This window comes from Delphinapterus leucas, chromosome 2 (genome assembly GCF_059928025.1).
Source record: "Delphinapterus leucas isolate spDelLeu-1000000601 "Yukka" chromosome 2, BTC_Dleu_Yukka2, whole genome shotgun sequence".
NCBI classification, from domain to species: Eukaryota; Metazoa; Chordata; class Mammalia; order Artiodactyla; family Monodontidae; genus Delphinapterus; species Delphinapterus leucas.
This window is the reverse complement of record NC_143130.1, coordinates 181652336-181666092: the sequence shown is the minus strand read 5'-3', so window position 1 is coordinate 181666092 and position 13757 is coordinate 181652336. Positions and strand designations below refer to the sequence as shown.

Here is a 13757-nt window from a genome sequence, read left to right as displayed (position 1 = left end):
TCTCACTTAGCAGGGCTCTTGACAAAACCTGGCCATGCACATATAAACACAGAAGCTCACAGGTCAAGACTACTTGAGAAGAGAATTACAAGGATCCTGTTGGCTAAGGGGTGGTCAGGGGTCTTTGTCACACTTAAGAAGAGGAATAATGAACAGACAAGTAAACCAGGGATGCACACAGACACACAGAGAAAAGACCATCTGAGGACTCAGTGAGAAGACGTCCATCTGCAAGCAAAGGAGAAAGGCCTCAGAAGGACCCAAACCTGCTGACACCGTGACCTTAGACTTCTTGCCTCCAGGCCTGAGAGGAATCCATTGCTGTTGTTTAATCCATCCAGTCTGTTATTCTGTAATGGCCACACTAGCCAAAGAGTACACCTATAATATAGACGCAGATAGACACATATGGAAATGTAAGTATCGTATTGGAAAAGAAACATCACCCATTCTTCAGAGGTGACATGAAGCTGTGTCCACTCTGGATCTCAGGCAGAACCCTCCTCCAGAGCCCTAGAGAAGGACCAGCCATGACCATCTTTATATGGAAACATGCTTCCCACCTGCACATCACACCCAAGCTCAAGGGGAAAACACAGCACCTGTGCTATTCAGAGTCAGGGTTCTCATCTTCACTGACATAACTCTCTGAAAGTCAAAGCATTGATCAAAATGAACATGAAAATCTTCTGGTCATTCCTCCTCTTGCGGGCATCCCTCAGCTGTGAGCATCTCCTGGGTCTGAGGAAGGTGGAGTTATGGGGTGACATCTGTGAACTGGGTGTCTCCTTGTTTCTCCTTCACCAGGTGTCGTGTCCCAGGTGCTGGTGCAGGAATCGAGCCCAGGACTATTGAAAACCCTCTCCCTTACCTGCTTAGTCTCTGGATTCTCCATCACAAACAGTGCTGGCTGCTGGGACTGGATCCCTCAGCCCCCAGGGAAAGGGCTGAGGTGACTGGGGTGCTTTGGTTCTGGGAGTAGCACAGCATACAAGATGTCTCTCCAGAAATGACTCTCCACCTCCAGAGACACCTCACAAATTCAGTTTTCCCTGTAACTCAGCTCCGTGATGACCTAGGACACAGCCCTGTGCTACTGTCCCAGTTGGTTCAGTGAGAAGTCAGGGTGAGTCCAGACACGACCCTCCCTGCAGGGGCCGCTCCAACCACCAGTGGGCGATCAGGGTCATTAGGAAACAAGAGGACCCATTTCAGGGCAGGTGCAGAGGTTGGGATGGAGGGATTTTCTCTCCGAAGCTGTGGTTTCTCCACTGGATCATTGCCACCCCTGGAAGCCTCATCCACAATGATTCCAGGGAACTTTCTTGTCTCTAATCTTGAGACTTTTTCATGGAGTCAGACTTGTCTGTCTTTCCTCATCTATCTTTGGAAGAGCTGCACAGAAATATTTCTCCATGACACCTTTATTTGAAGGTTAGGTCACTACTTTCTGTTAATAGTTGTCAAGTTTTTAATCATTTAATGACATAAATAATTTTTACTGCTGAACTTTAAATCTGCTTTCCAGCATCAGATGGATTTCCAATTCCTCTCATCCTGACAATCTCTCCAGTCCTGTCTGATGCAATGCCTTTCACTTGAATAGTATGAGTCATGTTGATATTCGGAAATTGATGTCCATACAGCACTGCAGTCATTCTCTCCTCAGAGGACATTTTGAAATGTCGGGACACAGGCCTGGCTGTAACATGTGGGCTGTGTTGCCTGCACCTTGTTATCTAGATTGATAATAGGTAATTAGATAAAACAGAGAGATAGATAAAAGGGAACAGAAACAAGTATATCCTAATCGTATGGAAAATAACCATAAAAACTGACTATACAACCCATTTTTAGGGAGTGGTGAAGGCTCGAAGGTGTAAAGATGATACAAGAACCCGTATGAAGTTGTTTCTATTAACACAAATATTTTTAAATCTTTTGAAAATTCTTTTCTAGCTCACTCCTCAATCACTTCATGAGTGTCTGGTTTTCTCTCTAAGAAATAGACAAATATATTCCAATTGGCTGCCACTGGCATTCCTTCCAGCAAGCGGATGAGGGGCCTTTCGCTCTACATCATCGCCATTATTTAAATTTTTTATTATTTTGTGCTTTAACTGTTGTAATAAGTGAGTAGCAGTATTTCATCGTCGTGTTATTTTATGTTTCCTTAATGAAGACTCCTTTTAAAACCTTTATCTCTTCTATGTGTAAGTATCTTCAGATCACTGGCACAGTGTACATTATCTTCATTATTTGTTGCTGTTGTTGAGCTGTTAATTTGCTGTATATTCATGATACAAGTCCATATGAATATGATACTAGAAAGCACATTCTCCAAGTCTGTGCCTAATTCCCTTATCAGTGAAGTTATTTTTACTATTGCTATTGTTGTTTTCAGAACAGAAGTTTTAATGGATACAGAAAAATTACAAATTTATATTATGAATGATGTTTGGTGTATTATATCTAAAAATTCATCATGTAACTCAAGGGCACCCATAATTTCTGCCATGTCCATACTCCAGGCCACTTTCAGGGATGGAGGGTTAAGTTCACCTTCTTGAAGGGAGGATGACCATGATGAGGTACCTGAATTTATTCCTTAAGGGAGATTTATCCTACATTCCCCATGAGATATATTTATTCAATCTCTTTATATAGGTAGGAGTCAAGATATTTGTTTCATACCTTGTGTTAAGGTCCTATACTAAGACATTTTCTTTGCATCTGCAATTGTTACAGCTTGTCAGCCATGAGGAACTCTTTCAGATTGTCTACTGTATCCCATTTATGGGTCCCCACCCATTTGTGTGAACACTTCCTCACTTTCTGGTGCTACAAGAGTCTGCAGGATAATCATGTGTATTCTCTTCTCTGGCCCTAGAATTAGCCATGCCTCAGCTGAGTTGCAGATCATTTTCTGGAAAATAGTAATAGGAATCAGAAGATTGGGTATTAGGATACTAATGTTGGTGTCCTGTCTACTGGGAGCATTGGCTCTAGACCCTATAAGCTAAAAGACCTTGGAAATGTATCTGTGTGCACTACCCCACGTATACTCACACACGTCTGCAACTAGCTCTGTATCTCACCTTCTGACCTGTGTTAAGGTAAATGTGAGACAATTCTTACACCTCCAATCCTAGAGCAACATCTCATGGTTAAATCCAGACTTTCCACCTTGCTTGTCTGTTACTTTCCATCCAACAGTAAGAAACCTGTCTCCACCGATGACATCCAGGTACTAATTGTTCAATTCCAAATGCACAGTAGTAACTGAATGCTTAGCCTGACTCCTGATGGAAATACCGTTATCCACCAGGCTCTAGTGCTTACGTGCAGTGGCTTAGAACTTAGCCTTCAGACTCCACTCAATTCCAAAGTCACTTAGGTCAAAACCTACTTTCCCACCTTCTCCAGCCCTGTTAATTCATAGATTCACTATGATATGAGGTATCATCTATACAGTGTGCATCGTTCCATCCTTCAGTCTCTGAACTTCTAAATGAAATTTATATTTATATTAAAAAGGTTCTCCTATTACTGTATATATTTTGACAAATTCATAGTGCTGTGTTTCCACCACTGCAATTTCATTGAGAGGAATTTCACTGTCCTTAAATATTGTCCATGTTTCACTTACCAAAAACCTTCTCCCAAATTCCTGTAAATGCTCATCTGACTGGTTCATATATAGACTTGCCTTTCCCAAAGGTGAAATAGATGAAACTGAACGTTTTCAGACCGATTTTTTAATTAGCAATATGCGTTTAGGATTCCCTCTGTCCTTTCATGGTATAATAGTTTAATATTTAAATTGCTGAATACAATTCCACAGCATGGATACATCACGCATTGTTTATGTACTAATTTATGGAAGAACGTATTTGTGGCTTCCATTTTTTCTCCGTTGTAAATGAAGAGACCACAGTAATTCATGGGCAGTCGATGATGGAGCTCTAAGTATCAAGACACTTGTGTAAATATTACGAGCATGACGTTGGGGTCTTACATGAAGCTCTGTCTAGGTGTGTAAGTGACTGCGGGGAGGAAGGGCTCTGGTGCAGAGACCGCTCAGCTGACCCAGGCCTCGTGCTGAAAGGAAGTCAGAGCCCAAGCAGTGTCCACACGAGGTGGACCCAAGGCCCAGCCCTCAGACCCGGCTGAGCCCCCAGCCTACAGTCAGGGTCACCCTCCCTTACACGTGAGTGTGCATCACAGGAGCAGGTCCTGTAGCTGAACTTGAGCCTCTCACTGTGACCCTGCATGGGGCAGGGTGGGCTTCTCCTCCAGGCCCTCCGTAAGCAGAGACAGTGAACAAAATAAAGAGCTGCTGTCAGTGTAAACTGTCAGGGGTTGTGGCAGGTTTTTGTGCGTCAGTCAGCACCTGGAACATTCTTATTCATTTCCGCATGTCATCCTATTTCACCATTTCATATGTGGTAAATATATGGCACAGTGGGACTGGATGAGGGGACACAGGTCACACTGTGAGCGGAGATGCTATGAAACAGTGCAGATCCAAGTCCAGGACCAAGGCCCTCCTCCCCAGGATGCAGGAGGACCTAACAGCTCAGGCAGGAATCCTGGGCTGTCACAGGTAGGAAGACACACCTGTGTGGATAGAGAGGTAAAACCATCTGACTCACACTTTAGCAGGACCACGCTGACACTGGCAAGGTAGTTACTTAGGAGACGTTGGGACACTATTACACCCTAACCACACTCGACCTCAAGGCATCCATTTCTCGTTTAATCTTGTAGTAGTTTTTGTTCCATTCAGCAGCAGGAGTAACATTCTTATTCTTTGTTATTCTGTGAGCATTTGTCTCTCTCCAAGATTTAAATTTCTTGCTGCCTTCGTTTTATAATTATCTGATATTTTGGTGAGATTTTGATAATGTGCAACTTGCCCCATTTTGAGGATGTTTTAAGAACACTAAATAAGAAGCATTTTCTCAGCTTCTCATCTCTCTGCATCTCCAACACGAGTATCAGCTGTATTGTAACACCCAGAAACTGGAAAGAGTTCCAATATCACACATCAGCTTAATAAATAAGCCAATCATGCTATGATCATTCTTTAAATACAACCTGTTGTTAAAACCAAGGATTCATGATACACACAATAACATGATAGTATTCACAACTATTTGTGCTGACTAAAATAAGCCATAACAATAAATATATATATATTTTTGTTTTGAGCATATAATATGTTCCGATTTTTATAAATTCTTGAAAATGAAAAGTAACCTGAAGTAACAAGGGAAGATCAACGGTGATGTGGGGACAGGATGGAAGATAACAGGACAGGAAGGAGGAAACCCAGAAACTACTGAAAATAATGAGAGGAATTGATTTGTTCTCTCCTGATAATGCTGATGCCTCCGTCTGTATTTATCACAGTGTTCATTCTGAGTGTGTGCGCTTTATTATATGTCAAGAAACTCATTAAAGTAATTACAAATGAAGAAATGCATGAGTTGGGAGGGAAGGAGTGAAGGGAAGATACTGAAACATAAGAGACTCTTGAAAATACGTCTCATCACCCCTGACCCCCTCCATATATTTTAGGTAAACACTAGAATAGAGCAAAGTCATCATGACCTCATTACAGGAGGCGGATCTGCAAACCTCACCCGGCAACTGCAACTCTGTCCTCTAGTGGGTTCCAGGGAGCAGCCGACCCAGAGCTCAGGTGCAGATGCTGGACCTCACGGTCACCCCATGTTTCTCCTTGGACGCTACACACACCCTCCATTCCTCTGGGTGTAGTTTACACCTCTAATATGAGGGAAACAATGACAGCTACATCATGGGATGTGTGTGCATATGTAAGATGACATATGGGTCCTAAGTGTTTACTCTGGAACAATCACACAATGAAAGTTATATTTCCCAAATGCTATCAACACCACAAAATCCAAGATTCTCACACCTGCTCTGAGACCCTGCCCTTTCTGAGGACATTCAACGACATAGCCTCTTATATACTAGAAGGTCATGCAAGTAGGGTCCTTCCTCTGCTGATATAAAGCAGCCCCAGCCCTGACCCTGCAGCTCTGGGAGAGGAGCTCCAGCCCCGGATTCCCACGTGCTCCCATTCGAGCTTCAAGACAGAACACTCACCATGGACTTTGGGCTGAGCTGGGTTGTCCTTGTGGCTATTTTACAAGGTAATTTATGGAGAGCAAGAGACACTGAGGATGTGAGTGGATATGAGTGAGGGAATCAGTGGATGTGTGACAGACAGTCTCCTGACCAGGATGTCTCTGTGTTTGCAGGTGTCCAGTGTGAGGTGCAGCTGGTGGAGTCTGGGGGAGGCTTGGTGCAGCCTGGGGGGGTCTCTGCGACTCTCCTGTGCAGCGTCTGGATTCACCTTCAGTAGCTATGCCATGAGCTGGGTCCGCCAGGCTCCAGGGAAGGGGCTGGAGTGGATCTCAAGTATTAGTTCTAGTGGTGGTAACACATACTATGCAGACTCTGTGAAGGGCCGATTCACCATCTCCAGAGACAACTCCAAGAACACGCTGTATCTGCAAATGAACAGCCTGAGATCTGAGGACACGGCCGTGTATTACTGTGCGAAAGATACACAGTGAGGGGAAGTCAGTGTGAGCCCAGACACAAACCTCCCTGCAGGGAGACAGGAGGGGGGATGCAGGGGGCACTCAGGACATACAAGTGTGTGTTTCAGCCCCAGGAGCAGGTGCAGATGGTAGTTAAGGGCTGCTTTCCTCTAAGGGTCTGGGGTTTCCTCTCCATATAGCAGTTTTCCCTGGGGAACATTCAGTCTCTCAATTAGAAAGTCTTTTCGAAATAGGGGAATAAATGTCATATATGAAAGGCAGAGACTCAAATTTATATGTTCAGGTTTTCCCTTGTCTAAATGTTGTCTAAATTGACCCGTTTCAAAATGATTCCAGCGGATGTATAAAGAGTTAAACATATTCTTCCTTCTTCATTATGATATCTCAGCCCTGCCCTACTGTAGACCAGCTGTCCCTGCCAGGATGCTGGCTGTTGACTTGCTGCTAACCTCTTGCATGAGAAGCATAAATGCGCTGAGCAGCCCCGGATCCTAAGTGGGTCGCTGGGAAAGATGCCAGTTAGAGGGGACGTGGGTGGGGGTGTTTCTACATGTGCTCCTTGCTTCCAGGCCCAATAGAATCCCTATATGCTTATATAAGACCTGCATCCTCTTCTACTGTGCAGTTTATTTTATGTCAAATATTCATCATCAAAGCTATTACCAAAAGACACATATGTAGTTGGCAGGGAAAGTTTAGAGTCAGGTGGATAATAACATGAATTTTCAGAAGCTGCTGAAAACAAATCTATTCTCCTTTCTTCACCACAGCATCTTACATGAGCACTAAAATGCAGGAAAATCACTCAGATTCTCATTCCACGAAGAGTCCTGCAGACCTACAGGCAGGCCCACCTCTGTCCAGGAACCTTTGCAGGGGAGGCCAGGTCCAGGGTGGAGAAGCCCAGGCCTCGACACTAGGTCTCACTGTGTCCTGATGTGTGCTCTCCAGCACATCACCTGCCAAGTCCAGGCTGCAGTTTAGCTTCACATCTGTAAGATGCAGGTAAACCGATACCTACATCACATGCTTGGTGTGCATATGTAGAAACAAAATAATAAAAAAGGCCCTGAGTGTTGGCGCCCAGGGTAGGCCACCCGATAATATGCCTCCAAGTGGCTTAAGACAGAGCCAGTGCAGAGGGACATTCTGACCTTCCTCCCTGTCACCCTGAAGCAAGAAATAAACCTCCCATGTGAAAGGTGCTCTCCCCACATCTAGGCATGGAAATGAAATCGTCCTTCACCTCATGCTTTCCACCTGCCATTTTTCTGTGGAAAAATATTTAGCCAAAGAATAAGTTTAATCAGAGAAGCGAGCAAATGCAGAAAGAAGGGAAAACTGTCCAACAAGACTAAATAATAATAGTTTAGTCATTAAGCAAATCAAGGACCTTTGGTTCCTCCTCAAGGGCTGCAGATAATATTCTTGTCCATGTCCCATGAACCATCTTATAGATACTGAAACTGCCACCAGGAGGAAGAAGTTAACTCCATGATGACCAGACTGTAGCCATGACATAAGCTGCCACAATTCCAAGAACTGGCCTCAAGAAATGGGAACAAACCGACGCTGGACCTGAAGATTAACTCTACTTAAATCAATCAAGATGAGGCTGACCACACCAGCTCATGACCAACTGCAAGACGACTGTCACAGCTGACTCTGCCGTTTCTGCCTGTAGCCCCGCCTTCCGCCTATAAAATCTCTTTCCCACAGATGCTCAGTGCGGGGTGGCCTTTGGAGAGAAGTCTGTCCCCCACCCCCGGGTGCAGGCAGCCAAATAAAGCAAACTTTCCTTTCACCAACTTTGCCTCTTTATTGGCTTTTCAGGACCGAGCAGCCGAACCGTGCTTTCCTTTGCAGAGGGACACTCTTATCACCAGGGATGGGGAATTCAGGCCTGGAAGCCTCTATGAACAAACCTTGTTCCTTCTTTTTTTTTTTTTTTTTTTTTTTTTGCGGTACGCGGGACTCTCACCACTGTGGCCTCTCCCACTGCGGAGCACACGCTCCGGACGCGCAGGCTCAGCGGCCATGGCTCACGGGCCCAGCCTCTCCGCGGCATTTGGGATCTTCCCGGACTGGGGCACGAACCCGTGACCCCAGCATCGGCAGGCAGACTCAACCACTGCGCCACCAGGGAAGCCCAGAGCTCCGTTTTGTTAAGGGGTCCCAGGGTGATTTCTGTTGTTATTTTGGCAGGACCTGTTCTGAGGAGTGGCTGGAATCTTTGCATTATTGTCATCTTATCTAGAAGACTGCTGTGTTCTAGAGAGAACAAACTAAACAAGTTGGTTAAAAGAAGGCAGGGGTCAAAGATCAGTAAAAGAATTGTTGTAACCAGGGGCCCAAGTAGCAGTAAGAACCAGGTTATGTTTCATAACAGTTTTTGATGGTGGTCCAGGTAGTGTCAGCACTTGGGTTACCCTGTCCAAAGTTAGAATGACCATATCGTAACAATAAATTTTACCCGTGACGGATCTGAGTTTATCAATGATTGTAACTCGAAACATTCAATGGATTTAGCAATGGTTGAAAACAAAATCAATACCTTGAATTATTTTTATTAATTTTAATTTATGTTGCCCCAGAGAAGAGTTTGACAATTACAATTTCAGTTGCACATTTTCATAATTTTGACTTATACCTCTTAAAATTTAGATACCACGTTGTTTCATAATAAATGTTTCATCTACATCCCTCACATTTGAAACTGGATTCCAAGTGGATCTAGAAGATGTAATGTGAGGAGAGCGAATGTCTCTTTATTCAGTAACATCTAAGGCAACAAATCTAACATCACATGTGGACGCCGCTGATTTCCAAGTATACTTCCAGCTTCTTTTTTACTCAGTGGTTCCAAAAAAGATACAAAATGACCTAAACCATCTGGTCTCAATGTTCCTGAAGTCCACACCTCATTCTGAGCTTATACCCTCAAGATTTTATAAGGGAAAACACAGACACCATCAGAAGGACCTGTCCACGTGGCCCCCATGAACCCACCACCATCAGCCCTTCTCCCTCCCATCACGATGGTCAGGCCCTTTTGCTGTGACCATCACTGGTAACCAGCAAAGCAATATGACTTAAGTCTCCCCACTTCATTTCCCATCACCCACTGGGTGTCTCTAATGGATATCCCCTCTGGCATTACCATATGATCTGGTCTCCAGACATAATTCCTTCCAATTAGCTCCACAAAGGAAAAATAACTTTTTTTAGTCCGGGTGCCCTAACACATTTTTGCTAGGGTTAAATAGACCCTAACAACACATCCCCAACCACTGAAACATAAAGACACCTCTTATATATCCTTCTATGTTAACATGAATTTGGCTGGATCTCCTCTACTCCACCATCTCAAGAAGGGCAGGTCTGATGCTGGGATATCTGTACAAATGCAGGCCCTTCTTCCACCTGCTGAATAATGGGCCCACCTGGTTCTAGGTTTTAGATGCCATCCCTTCCGCTCCCCTATCCCACAGCGTATCAGCTCAATTTTCAGGTCCTGACAACAGGGTCCAGACTTGTCCTGTGATTCTTGCCCATATTACTTTTGTTGTTTCTCCTATTATCGCCATTCAAGCAGGCAGATTCTTTAGAATTTAATTTACTCTGCAAATATTATTGGAAAAGCTAGAAGAAGTATAGTACTCTGTTCATAAACTTGTATGGAGTAAATATCTTCTCAAAGACAGCGGGCTCGACATCAGTCAGTGTACAGGTGAAATCACTGGGCTGAGGGAGAGCTGACCTGCCCCAGACCCACAGGTGTGACCTCTCAGGACAGGAGTGGAGCCAGCGCTACATGTACAGGGTGTCAGCCAGAGATGGGGACTCACGTTGGTCTTTCTGGTTCCCAGGAGAAGTAACATCACTGATGACTCTCATGTCAACATTCAGCACCCCTGGCAAACACACTATAAATTTCAGACATACCATTACCATCGTGATCCCCAGTTTACATCCTTGAAGAATGAAATACAGATGGTGAGGTCACATCCTCAGTACCCACAGCGAGATGTGATGGAGCTGTGCTCTGCTCTCCAGCACCATCTACTTAAATGACCTCAGGCACAGTCCCAGGACTCAGTGACTCAGGGACTCAGGAAAGCTCTCACGTGGACTTTTCAAGGGAACCTGCTTCCTGAGGTGAGGACTTTCCTCTGACCATGACACCCACATACTCTGCAAGCCATTCACTTTGAAGGTTTACTTCCAAGAATCATGCATGTTCTCTCACCCAGTGCAGTGGGAACTGTGTTCCCTGAGCTCCAATGTCACTGGCTGTCACAGGGAGAGTAAAAATGAACACTTCTAGAAGGAGTGAGTCTGTGCACTGTGACCAGGTCACCTGCCCAGCATGTTGGAGTCCTGAGGAGCTTCCAGGAGCTGTCTGTTCTTAGACCTTGCTAGCCCTGGGGATTCCTCAACGTCCACCTGCAAGGAAGGAGCCCTGAAGCTCGCACTGTTCCTGCAGACACTCAGTTGTGCACAGGAAACAGGCAGGTCAGGCTTCAGGCCATGTCAGCAGTGCTAGGATCCATGACCATCTCAGCAAGAATGATTACCTTGTCCACAAAATACACGGTGTGTTTAGTTGTTATGAATAAATCCACCGCCAGAGTAACTCTTGATAACATTTAAACTGTTTCAGGTGAAGAAATGTTCACCCAAGTTAAGGGACACACGAAGTCCGTTGTGAATTATGATAAACATTAAATTTTACCTCACTCTGTCTGAATTCAATGTTATTATTACATGTATGGTTTGTCTCAAATACTTGCATATCCAGGAAATAAACATGAGGTAATGCAGGAAGGAAAAAACAAGAGTCTGTGTCTGACATCTTGGAGGGCCCTAATGTGTGATGGGTATTTATGTGAAATATATACATCCATGGAATTAAAGTCTACTGCCCAAATCTGCCGTTAATCCTTGAGCACAGCTGATTTCCTGACTAGCCCTTCAGCATCATTTCATTCCTGGACACTGAGTCCCCCAGGCATAGGGAGGGGACCCCAGGGGGGGCTGAGTTCCCTGAGGAAACAGTCAGCAGCGTCCTCAGGTGGAGTCTCAGAGACTGGGACCTCCCTTCACTACTTTCTGCTTTTTATAAAAAGGTCCCTCCCTTATGCAAATATCCCCTTAGACCACAAGGTAAAAACAAAGTACCTGTTCACTTAAATTCTGGTTTCTCCTCATGCTTGAAGAGAATTTCTGGGCTTCAGGAATCTCATCTGCAAGAAGATGAATCCACTGTGGTTCTTCCTCTTTCTGGTGTCAGCTCCCAGAGGTGAGTTTCTCAGGGATTCAGACGTGAACACCTGGGGAAGCTGCATCTGAGCCCATGAGTCACCGTGGTTCTCTCTGTCCACAGGTTCCCTGTCGCAGGTGCAGCTGCAGGAGTCGGGACCCAGCCTGGTGAAGCCCTCACAGACCCTCTCCCTCACCTGCACTGTCTCTGGATTCTCATTAACCAGCTATGGTGTATCCTGGGTCCGACAGCCTCCAGGAAAGGGGCTGGAGTGGGTTGGGGGTATATATGGTGGTGGAAGCGCATATTATAACCCAACTCTTAAGTCCCGGCTCCGCATCACCACGGACACCTCCAAGAGCCAAGTCTACTTATCGCTGAGCAGCCTGACAACTGAGGACACAGCCGTGTATTACTGTGCGAAAGACACAGTGAGGGGAAGTCAGTGTGAGCCCAGACACAAACCTCCCTGCACGGAGGCCCGTTACCACCAGGGGTCGCACAGGACTCACCAAGTACATGGCTGAGGCCTTGGGCAGCTGCAGATAAGGGCTGGGAGGGAATTCTTGTTAGAACCTGTGCTTTCCTCTTCCAGCCCAGGACCTCTACCAGAGACCCTGTTCTGTATCCTAATGTTTCTTTGTTGTGGATTATGCGGTGTGTAGAAAATTTTGTGTGCATGTACATATTTGCTTAATTTTTATTTTTATTACAGTTGTGTATATATATATATATTCATATGCATAGACACATATAATACTCAAGAATTAAGGTTGTTTGTCATTTCTTTATTTACCTTTTTCTCAAAGGAGCTCAGTACAACCCTGCGGCTCACCATAATTTTCAATTTCAGCCTGAAGTTCGTGAAACTTGTAAATATCCTGACAATGCACAGGAGATTTTTAAACAGTATTAATTGTTGTTTTGTTTTTGTAGATGTGGAAGGAAGAGACACACCCTCCTGTTTTGGGGCACCTGCACAAGCATTCTGAATTCTGTAGCAGGCAGCGTTATAGACTCTAACGCCAGAGCGCTCCAATACTGCACATGCAATTATCCTCGTTATTCACAGATTCCATAAGTGCAAATTCACCTACTTCTACCTTTTATGAGCACCCCAAAATAAATACTGTCATTTTGTGGTCATTCACGGACATTGACAATGCAGCTGCTTGTTTGAATCATGCAACACACATGCGCGCGCACACACACACACACACACACACACACACACACACACACATTCCCATCTGAGGTCAGTCAAGGTTATGCTCTCTTTTCTTGTTTCAACTCCCGTCCTGTAATTGAGCACTTTCTGGGGTCAAATTAGCGCCATGCTTTTCACATTTCCGTGATTCTTGGCGATTGTTTAAAGTAGTCCCAGGCGTAGGGCTGAGGAAGAGTCTAGTGTCCCTACGCACAAGTGGCTGTGAGTGGACTTAGGGAAAATGTACATGAGACATCAGCTTCATTCACATATGAGTTATATGGCCATGGGTGGTGAAAATGATACTCATGTCTCCAATATAAAGTTCATCCAAAACCTGAAGACAAAACTCGCTGTTGCCTATGGGATGCAACCTTGGAAACTTAGCTTAATTCCAAATAGAGCCTGGCAAGTGAGGGCTTATGGCCAAGAAGACAGTGGGGTGGAGTGAACTGGAAATTATTAAGAGAAGATGTACAAGCTAGGGGGATTCTGGTTACATAGCCTCAAAAGGATTCTTGCTAAAGGGAGACCAGGGTGATCAGATACCACGTGGGTGATAGGAGGTTTGATGGCTTTGATCAAATACTGAGGGTGATCAGAGTTCAAGGGTAGGGGATTCTCATTATTCTCACTTAGCAGGGCTCTTGACAAAACCTGGCCATGCACATATAAACACAGAAGCCCA

The 13757-nt window shown here is 44.8% G+C and overlaps 1 long non-coding RNA gene across 1 annotated transcript; it reads left to right on the top strand.

The window, feature by feature from the left end:
• Nucleotides 1-11796: 11796 nt before the first annotated feature.
• Nucleotides 11797-13018, top strand: LOC149750379 (uncharacterized). The gene is made up of 2 exons (XR_016391832.1): nucleotides 11797-11901; nucleotides 11986-13018. It is a non-coding gene; the product is annotated as an uncharacterized LOC149750379 (long non-coding RNA).
• Nucleotides 13019-13757: the final 739 nt, after the last annotated feature.